General features: G+C 45.0%; 1 long non-coding RNA gene across 1 annotated transcript; it reads right to left on the reverse strand.

Moving 5' to 3' along the window:
• Positions 1-1,993: 1,993 nt before the first annotated feature.
• On the reverse strand, positions 1,994-10,386 carry LOC149358417 (uncharacterized). The gene is made up of 3 exons (XR_016288669.1): positions 10,207-10,386; positions 9,630-9,786; positions 1,994-2,174 (listed from the first exon to the last, which is right to left on the reverse strand). It is a non-coding gene; the product is annotated as an uncharacterized LOC149358417 (long non-coding RNA).
• Between the last annotated feature and the right edge of the window lie 86 nt (positions 10,387-10,472).

Here is a 10,472-nt window from a genome sequence, read left to right on the forward strand (position 1 = left end):
TCCATCTCGTATCGATATCACCGTTTCGCTGTACCGCACGCATGCACCACGATCAGTGCTTTTAGTGGCAAAACCTATTGAGCACGACCCTTCCTCAAACACACGCACTCACGGTGAACTCTCGTTGTTTCGTGCTCGCCTTTTTAGCTCAAACTTTTGGTCAAATTCTATTCGAACTGAGGGTGCCAGGAGTGGACACGTGTGTGCGGCACGGTGGTTTTGTAGCCGCGTGCTCTCTTTGAGCAGTCTTATCTCTGTTGTAAGTAAACTTTTAATTGAGATTTGCGCCAAGACTTTTGAAGATGAAGGCAGGGACCATCACGTTTAGAGCCAAATTGTGCGCGCGCCATGAAAAGGATATATATCGTTGCAACGCCAAGCGCCAATGGTCGGGCATATCTCGACGTCTAATACTTCAAACTCTTAAGGGTCTGAAAATTTGTTCAAATCATGCCGATTTGAAATTAAGAGTAAGGGGACCGAAAAATCATTCACTGGTCTTGTCATTCTTATGCGACCGCAGCACTAGCTGGCAGCATTAGCGGCGCCTCATAGATGCCACTCGATCGGCCTCGCATGTTCTAAAATAAACTGGCCCCACGCCGTGACAGCGCAAGGAAAAAAAAAAAAAGAACTGCAGTGAAGCAGCCGCAAAGACCACAACCCACACCAAGCAATGCGCGCATAGTGCATGTAATGGCCTTTCATAGACTATCGGTCCGGGGGCTGTGGAAAACACGATGGCCGCGTGCAGCACGCTGCATTGCCATGCTTCATCATCGGTCAGGACAGGTAAACTGTACGGCCGTTGAATAAGCGTGTACTACCGGCAGTTTTGTCGCACTGAAATACGGGATTCTGACGGGACCGAAGTACCTTTTTGTAAATACCGCAGATTTGAATGAAGCGATTTCCGTGTGTACAGTACACACCCTACATACCTCTCGGGCAATAATGGCCCTTAGCAGCTAAGAAAGGTTATAGCAAGAAAAAAATTAAATCTGACATTAATAATTAAGTGATGCCAATTCAATCAGCCACTGTTCTGTTTGAGGAAATTTAAGATAGGTCAGAAACGGTAAGAGAAGACTGTAAATCGTATTTACCAAATATCATTTTAAACTTTTAGGGCCCTTTGTTAACAGGTAAAAGACCAACATTACCCAGTTTGTGCACCCAAAGCATCACCATGAAAACTGGGTGAAACCCAATTCCTGCTCAAAAATTGCCTTCAAGAGAAATGTAGTTTGCAACAGACTGAAGCTACCGTATAGAAATTGGCAGATGTCTTGAACCTGAAAACAATGGATGAACTAGCCACGTGATGTTTTCCATGTCATGTTGCATGGCATGAATTACCGTGGAAGAGTTTTTTTTATGCTCTTTCAGAGTGCAGTTTAGGGAGATAGGAATTTCACTAGCTGCCAGCGAGAGCCAAGTGCTACAGAATCCGCTTCGTTTGCAGTGGGTTGGAACACCAGTAGTGCTAGGACGGTTGCCTTTCTCAAATACCTACAAAGACCATTTAATTAAAAGCGCCCAGATTACAATATTCAGCAAGAGCTTTCCTAGCAGTCAGTGTTAAATGAGGTGGCGGTATAGGCAGAAGCATCCACACCAGGGGATGGTGCAATCAGGAAAGGTGCTACCTACCTGTAAAAAAATTTGAAATTGGTCCCTCCTACGCATTGAAAGTACACATGCAGCACCCATGAACATTAATTACCTGATCTACATTTTCACGGGGCTTCAGTACCCTTCTAGCAGTAGTCTCAGAGCAGCTTGTCAGTGAAATTTCTTTTCCTCATTAACTTTGTGCAGCATTTTCTGCTGCAGGGGCATGAACAGAAAGGCAATATGCGGCTCTGCAGAGGAAACAATGTGGAGGCTGGGTATGGTCTCAACCGACTGTTTTGTAACATGATTTTTCTATAGGGCCAACCAAGTTGTTAGTAATCTATTCATACGCTTCATTAATCACCGACAAGGCATGTTGGTAGGAATACTTTATTTGGCACAGCAGTTCTGGCAGCAATGGGTATATTGTCATTCTGCTTGTAGGCCAAGGTGCAGACTTGTGAGCACGTTCTTGAGCCAGTAACCTGGAACGATGAATAGGTGCCTTGGACCAGAGAATGCTGTGTCACGCAAGGTCAGTTGCTGCAGTCCCTCCCCTAGTGTCAGCCATATGCAGGGTTGGATGCCATGAAAAGAGAAAACAAAAGTGGGCAGGCTCAGAAAAGTAAAATGCAACTAATAAACCACTAAGAGAAACCCGCAAACAAATGCACACACAAAAAAAATGGAATGCATGCAAGAGAGAAAAAGAAAAGGAAATCTCCCAATTGTGTTCAGGAAAGTAAAAACAGTGCTAAATTCTACACAAACCACACAGAAAGACCGACAGGACGGGCGCTGCAGTCTTTCTGTGTGGTTTGTGTAGAATTTAGCGCTGTTTTTACTTTCCTGAACACAATGTCACACGAACTAGCCCAGCAAGAGGTACTGTTAAACATCTCCCAACAGACTATCGCAGCAGCCTACGCACTCCTGTAGTGGCCTTGTGCATGAACATTTGAAAGACCTTAAAAAAAGGATAAAAGCAACATTGTTGAAGATGTGCTGGAAGAACCACACACAAAAAGAAGTGTGCACAGAGCTCAAGAGAGAATGAAAATAGTCAAGACAAACAACGAAAGGGTTTCACTGGGTCAGACCAGTACTAATTAAGAGAATCAAATTATCAGGTTTCAAGTCTTGAACTTAAGCTTGGCCAGCCCACAACACTGCCGCATTTCCTTTTGAGGCTTCCGACGCTGGCACACAGGAGGCCAAAAGCTCCATATGCTAAACCCAAAACCTTAAAATGGGGGGGGGGGGGGGGGGGGGGGGGGGGGGGGACACCAAATTTTTGGTTGGCGTCTTTGTTTCAAATATTGCATTGCCCCAGGGCACATATACATGACACATGCTGCACTATTCATATATGCACTATAAATAATTTATTACCGTGTTACTTATACTGAGCGGTTTCGCTTTCTGAGCGCCGGGGTGTGTTATGACGTCACTCCCAAGAGCATCAACCCTGGTCACGCGGGCTCCAAAAGTAGACAAAGGGACTGCTGCGTTGTCTGCTCTCGTACACATGCTGTGCATAGCAGGGCTTTTCGAATTGCCGGCCGGTACTACAATATGCTTAGCAAAGCCAAGCGGGTGAGGGGCAACGTCGAGTTCTGAAACCAAGCAGCTCACTTGGGACGATCTCAGCCGGAATACGCGATTTCAGCGTTGTATTTAGCTTTGGAACACTCAGCCCATTCCAAAAGGATAAAAGGGTGCAACAATTTCTGGGAATCTTTTTGGTGATCTCGCGAGTATAATGTGCATTCATAAGCAGATAAAATTTGTTTTGTACAATGCATTTTTAAAATAAATATTTGCTTTCCTTGTGCTTTGCTGTGTATAAAATTAGAGCTAGTTCTCAGCAATCCTGCTGTTCCCGTTGCAGCTTGGATAAGCCCTTGTGATCTAGATGCCAACTGAAAGCAGCATCTGCTTGCATTGGATGAAATGCTCCCAGTGCAGTGCGTAGCTGCTATCCACATTGCACATAAAATAAGAATCTAATCCCACTCAAACAAATATCTTTCCGCGTGGTTTACACAGTCGAGTTTCCTTGCAGTGTGGACGGAATAACAGAAATCTGCGGACAAAAAGACTAAAATGTAGCCATTAAATGCATTCCTGAGTTAAATATGCAATCTAGACGAGCTGAAGCATTCAACAAAGAAAATTAAAATTGGGCGTCCAGCAAGCTGCTCATTTTGAATTGGCGACGGCCGAAGCGAGAAACATAGTGGCGATAATAATGGACAGCATACATGATCAATTCACAGAAAAAAATTAATGAAGCCGCAAAAGCTGCATTGAAAAGAGATTTGCTTCCCCTGTTTGAGAAAGCTCCTTTTACGAAGTCCATCTCTTTATTATAGGTGGCTACCCTTTCCTTCCCAGCATTTGATTCTTCCCAGCATTTGATGTTCTCTACCAAGTGCGTGTCAACATCGAAATTTTCATTTTGAAGCAGACAATAGTAATAAAATTCACAGCAAATACAACTGAATATTCTAGAGTAGTTCAGATATCAATACAGATAGTTAAAATTACAATACAAACATGTTTCCTCAAAATGCAGCAATAAAACTGAATATTCCACACCAATATTTTACTTCTCATAATTTATAACATCCTAATGCTTACCGAGCATCTCAGTGAATGAGGGGAAATCATGTAGAATGGTAAAATTTGCCTAAAGCATAACTGTGTGCAGGGAAAAACCTCACAGCTTGAATTTGCAAGCTGGCAAGTGGAGGTGCTCTTGTCACAGTTCGCACTGAAAAGGCGTATGACGTGATGTGGCACACTGCTGAGAAACAAAAGATTACACAAAAAATCAATGAACAGCTTAAGCTACAACGCGAGTGAGAGCTTTAACAAGACTGTCTTCCACGCTGCCTCGTGACACCTAGAGACAGATCCAACCATGGAATGCTGTCCCAGATGCATCATTCTTGACGGGACATGGCCCGCTTAACTCTTGTGTATGGGTTTCACCACACTGGAATCCCTAGCCATAACGGGCGCACAGATGCTGGCACATTTCAATTCAAAATCTGTGCAGCAATTTCGGCAGCTGTTTTCCTTCTCACCAGACGAAAAGTGCCTCAGTGATCTGGGCTCTTAGATTTGGAAGTTTCTTAAAATTATGCTCACAAGTTCCTGCTCTCTTTTATGGTTCATAAGAGTGGTGGTCATATGTGCTTTTACAAAAGAAACAAACAGCACCACTTTCAGAAAATGCTGGAAAATTATCTAAACAAAACACTCCGCACGCTTTCAGGGGATTCATAAACTGCTCATTGCACTGCCAGAGATTATTTCAGGCTTTCAAAGGTCGGTTTTTCCATCAGTGAAAAGTACTGCCGTTTCCTGCCTTTCCAATGAAGGCACCCTGCGCTCACACTGGCATCCCTTTCGACAGCAGCAATGCCATGGGACAAGCACCAAGAGATTTCCATAAAAAATATCAGCTTCCTATGACCTTATCACAGCTCGAACCGCAGAGAAACTAGCCTCTGTTTGTTTCTGCAATGGCCTACAAGATTGACGAGGCCTGAGAGCAAGATTTTCAGTTTGATTTTGATGCCACGCTAGGGTGGCGTGGCTCCTCGCATGAGTACATTGAAAGTGCATGAATTCTTTACATTGCTATGACTACGGCTTATTCCACAGAAAATACTTTTGAATGCAGCTATGTCTATCCCTATGCACCAGCCCAAATTTACTCTCGAGTCCGGGAACCTGTACAGAATGAACCAGTATATACAATGCTCACATCATGGACGACAAGAAAAAGACACCCAAAACAGACAGGCTGCCATGCCTCATACATGTTAGAAGCAAAAATATGCCACGCCAATGTGAACAGACCGTGTGCTGGGCACTCACAGTACCGTTGAAACTTGCGGCAGACCACTACGTTAATTTCAGTCAGTCCTTTTTTCCAACTTCGCCACTTTCTTGACCGTATCCCTCACAATTCACTCATTTTTCCAGGTAAAGAGAATTCTCCTGATGATTCAAGGTTGCTACACACCCTGTAAAGCCATCACAGCCCTTCAGAGAAATATAGTAGAACCTTGCTATTCTGTTCTTGGTTCGTGTAATGTGCCGTATAACAAACCCAAAAATTATGCGTGTTACGCTATTTTTCTTCACAATATAAATCCTGGATAACTTTGTGGAATGATTCCCTGGTGTACATGTCCATAATTTTGTCAAATTCTGACGGCATGGTGCATTCAGAGACCAAGAGAAAATGCCAGCCAAGCTAGTCATCATTTTTCGATACTTTTCCCAAATGCACCTGAGCACTGCGGAGAAGGCTATGAAAAAAAGCAAGGAGACAAAGCATCTTAAGAGCAGCGGCGGCTCCTCCACACTACTCAAGTGCAATGGGACAATGTATCTGAAAACGCCAAGGAATAGTTGATGGACTGGATGTGCCATGAAGCTCCAGCCCCATGAAAAACGAAAATATGGAAAGAACTTGCAAGCGCTAGAAAAGGAGCTTTCCAAAATTTGTGCCAGCACACACACACAAAAAAGTTTTAATGAAGTGAAAGTGCCAATAAATGCCAGGGATTAGGAAATAGTGCAAAACCTGGACATGGAGACAATCACGTGCAGACCAGCAATCAAATTTTTCGAAGCTGCTAATTCAAGCTTCTTGCATAATAAACAGCACTCGCAACATCCAAGAAAAAAATACTAAAAGAAGGAGACAAAAAAAAAGAGGGGAAGGTGGCAAAAAAGTTTGCAGACACCATCGCGTCAGGATTTAGCATTCATTGAAAAGCAGAGTGCAATCACCTTGAAATCAGTGGGTGGCCAAGCGCCTGCCTAGGGAATTTCTGTGCCCTTAAGTTCTTACGCAAACAATGATACACCACCCAGCTTGCCATATGTGACAATGCCCATGGGAAAAATGAATATTACACACCACACAGCATGTGCAGAGGAGGCAGTGGCCACGAGCATTTTGGAGCAGTCTTTGAAGCAAGCCAAAATTCTATTAGGAGCAGATTTCCAGTTTTGTAGCAGGTGACCAATACTGAGAGAAGGTAAAGATACGGATGTGCTTTTTTTTAAATGCATATTATTTAAAAGGAAAGTTCATGAGTGCTTTAATGCATACGCCACACTGACATAATAAGACATGTTGCTGACATGCCTAGGCTACTTGCAGCTGCTTGACGCATCTGGAAAGAGAGAACTCTTCCCTCCCGTTGTAAGGAAAGGGGGGTGCCAGCCTGTCCCTACCACACCCGAGGCTCGTCACTAACCTGTTTGCAGGTGCTGGTGTACGAGCAGCCACGACCCTAGCCATGCAGATGTGCCACTGCTATAGCTACTGCTTATCACTGTCACATGACTTGGCCTTTCTGCAGCAGATTTCAGTTTTCCTCCATGCGCCGCACCTATTATTGCTGCGTTGCCGGCTGATCTGCGCCACTGTGGTCCAGCCCCTTCTCATATTACCAACGCTGTCATGGATAGCGTGCTTCCCAAATTAAATAAGCTGCAGTGTGTCACATCAGGGCGAAGCTCTCAGTATTGACGGCCACGCTGCCTGTGAAGGGCTCTTTGCAGATGTTCTGCAGCAGGATGGCAGTGTCATCATCAGCCTGACTACGCCCACTGCAGGGCCAAGGGCTCTCCCATGTCTCTCCAATTAACCCTGTCCTTCGCCAGCTGTGTATCCCGGCCGCCGTATCCCGGCAAACTGCTTAATCTTATCCACCCACGTACCTTTCTGCTGCCCCCTGCTATGCTTGCCTTCTTTAAGGACCCTTAAGGACCAGCGGTTATTTTGCCTTCGGATTACATACCCTGCTCAAGCCACATTCGAGGCTGAACGGTAGCTATGCAGTTAAAAGGTTTCGTGTGCACATTTTAAAAAATTGATCAGGAATCATTTTTTACCAGGTAAGTGGATATATTCAGGTCGCTTTCAGTTTGGGCATATTGCCGCTTTGCACATAGTTTTTCTGCAGTGCTACGAGGTACGCCTTAATGAGGTTTCACTGTACTTATGAGTAGTAAGGTTGCCGAATTTGATGCGTCTCAACGTGAAATCTGAACTGACTGATACACCTCCTGCAGTGAGGCCCATGACCCAAGTGTAAAGGTGAAGTTCTGATCTACTGCTATGCGATGCATTCAGAACAGGTGCTGCCCTTGATGGCCTCGCAGATAACTTTGACAACAATGGCAACACAGACATCAAAGTTTGCTCTCCACCATTGGTGCCATGTTTACTGCTGCTCTTATGTCATTTTCCACAGTGGCCCACTCACAACTCACCTCAATCCTGACCGCGGTGCCAAACCAGCAAACAACCTAGAAGTGGTACTGTGCGGATGGAGCTTATGGCAATGCCACAGCTCTAATTACATCACACCACTTTCTCTCACTCCCATGGCGACATTCCGAGCAAAGGTGGGGGAAGGAGGAAGTTGGAGCACCACAAAAGCCAAATGTACAACAGGGACACAATGCAGTGGCCTCGCTCAAAGCTCTTGCCCAGAGCTCAAACAGCACAGGCATGTCTGGCTGAGCTTACAACTTTTGTCACACCCAAGTTGACAGCTCACCAGCCACACACACCACAACAATCACACACGTCAACAGTGCAAGATCTGGCGATATGATGTTAAGCCATCTGTGCTTTAACCAACCCGAAATTCTTACCACTCAGTCCAGTGGATGACCTCGGTTCTCTCCGGCGATACACCCAGCCATTACTGTTCACAGCTATGGTAAATTATCATTTCGACCTCTCAGATTCCCTCATCAAGTGGCATGAGGGCAATTGAGCAATAACTACAATTTCTGGGTAAACCCTCCCTGAAGGGGCCATAGAAAATCCTCCACCAAAGCTGAAAATTATATTGTTTGAACAGCAATTACTTTTTGTTGTTTATTTATCAGTTTACCTGTACCTCAACGGCCCAAAGGCAGCATTACAAAAGGGGTGGGCTGACATGTAACCTCCTGCCGCAGAATTTTTCACAAAAGGTAAACTGAAGAGCTAAACTGCCCATCCCCACCCTTGAGGCTTTTTTTCCTCTCATAATTCCTACTGCACTGGAAGTCCTACGTTGGTGCTTGAACCTGAATGCCACACACCCATAGGTGTGCTGCACACATCTTTTATCAGCATAGCACCATGCAAGATCATGACAATGCTGCATTTGAGGTCAAGAGGTGCAAGTACCCAAAACACTAGGTACGAAACAAAAACACTAATGCTGTGCGAGTCATCCCTGTGCTCCATCTTTTGGCTGCCTCAAAAAGTGAAACTACAACAAATATCTACTTTTAACTTGTGGGGAAAAAAAGAGACAAACATAGAAGGAACAACACAAACAATGCCTCGTCCTTATCTTTCCATGTGTTCTTCAAATACGGGAACTACTCCCTCATTCAGCTACCTGCCCTACCTACACTCGTCTATGGCTTCTCACCACTGCTTGTCTCTAGGAGCACAAACATTCCCAGTTTCACAGCAGGAAGCCCACTTTCAAAATTACAATTTGCTTGATCCGTGACAGCTTAGTTGCTTTGTTCACTATACAGGCAGACTTTGTTCACTTGGGGTTTGCAGGTGAATGCCATCTTAAGAGTGAATATTTCCAAGTTTTCTTCTTGTTTCTTCTTTCCCTGTGATGGCTAGGGCGAAAAACTACCGCCCACCCGATGCAAGGCAAATAGCCACGTAATTATTACCACAATGACCTGTCACACACTGCAACAGTGCCTTGCGAGCTCTATGCACCTCAAAAGCTTCCAAAATAGCAAAGGACATCAAGCACCTTGTCCACAATGTTCATCTCCTTCAGGTGTCTCTGAAGCATCACCTGTAAAAAGGCTTTAAGCTTAGAGGCCTTAAAAGAACGCTTGCTTTTTCCAGTTGCCTCATGCAAGCACCTTCCCCATGTAAAGCCGATGCTCAGTGCAGGTGGCACAGCACTCGTTTTAAAATTCACAGAAGGTGGAGAGCTCACCCTGTGGGGCCTTAAAGCCTTTGCTGCTTCCGCATTCTATCGTCCCATTTTGTTCAGCCTCTGCGCCAGCAAGAGAACGCCGGACTCGATGCAGGAATCGGCCGGGAAGGTCCCTGCATACGAGTAAACTGCATTTCGGTTTTTCAAGTGCTGTCTTCTGAAATGAAAATAAATTTAAAAGAAGAACATGTTTACGCGCTGCAGACACCAAAGCGTAATCGCTTATCTCGCCGCAATTAGTGCCCCTGTTTCGGAAAGCGGCTCGTATGGATAAACAGCAACACAACTGTAAAATGAACCATTAAATCAGTAGTCTATACACTTTCCTATTAGCGGGGGCACAAAAAATCGGACCGCGCACAAAACTCACCGCATAAACGGTTAGTTCAACTGGACTGTTGTCAAAAGTTTCCCGCCTTTTTTTCGGGCGCACGCTAACCATGCCTGTTTTACATGACCAAAAGTTACGTTGGGCCGGGCTGACAAAAGGTACAAAAACATACTCAGCGCATATTCTCTTCTGTCGAACTGCACTGAGCTTTTGAGCAGAACTCAGGATAAAACAGACGAGTCTCACCTTTACGGCCTTTGTGTCCACTGCCGGGCAAGCGGGCTCAGTGCTAGTCCTGGGTGATCTGCAAACACAAAATATTCGGGCGCAAGGAAGTTCAAAATGAAATGCCGAATGCCATATAACGGGCAATAACTCAATACATACAGTACATACATACCAAAAGACAGGAAGAATAGAGAAATTGCTCACGAGCAACACGAGCGCGCGTAGCTCCCACCGTCCGGCCATTCTCCTACTGCAAGCAATGCTCGGCTCGGCTGTAGCTCGGC

The sequence above is a fragment of the Amblyomma mixtum genome, chromosome 2 (genome assembly GCF_055824585.1).
Source record: "Amblyomma mixtum isolate Tamu chromosome 2, ASM5582458v1, whole genome shotgun sequence".
NCBI classification, from domain to species: Eukaryota; Metazoa; Arthropoda; class Arachnida; order Ixodida; family Ixodidae; genus Amblyomma; species Amblyomma mixtum.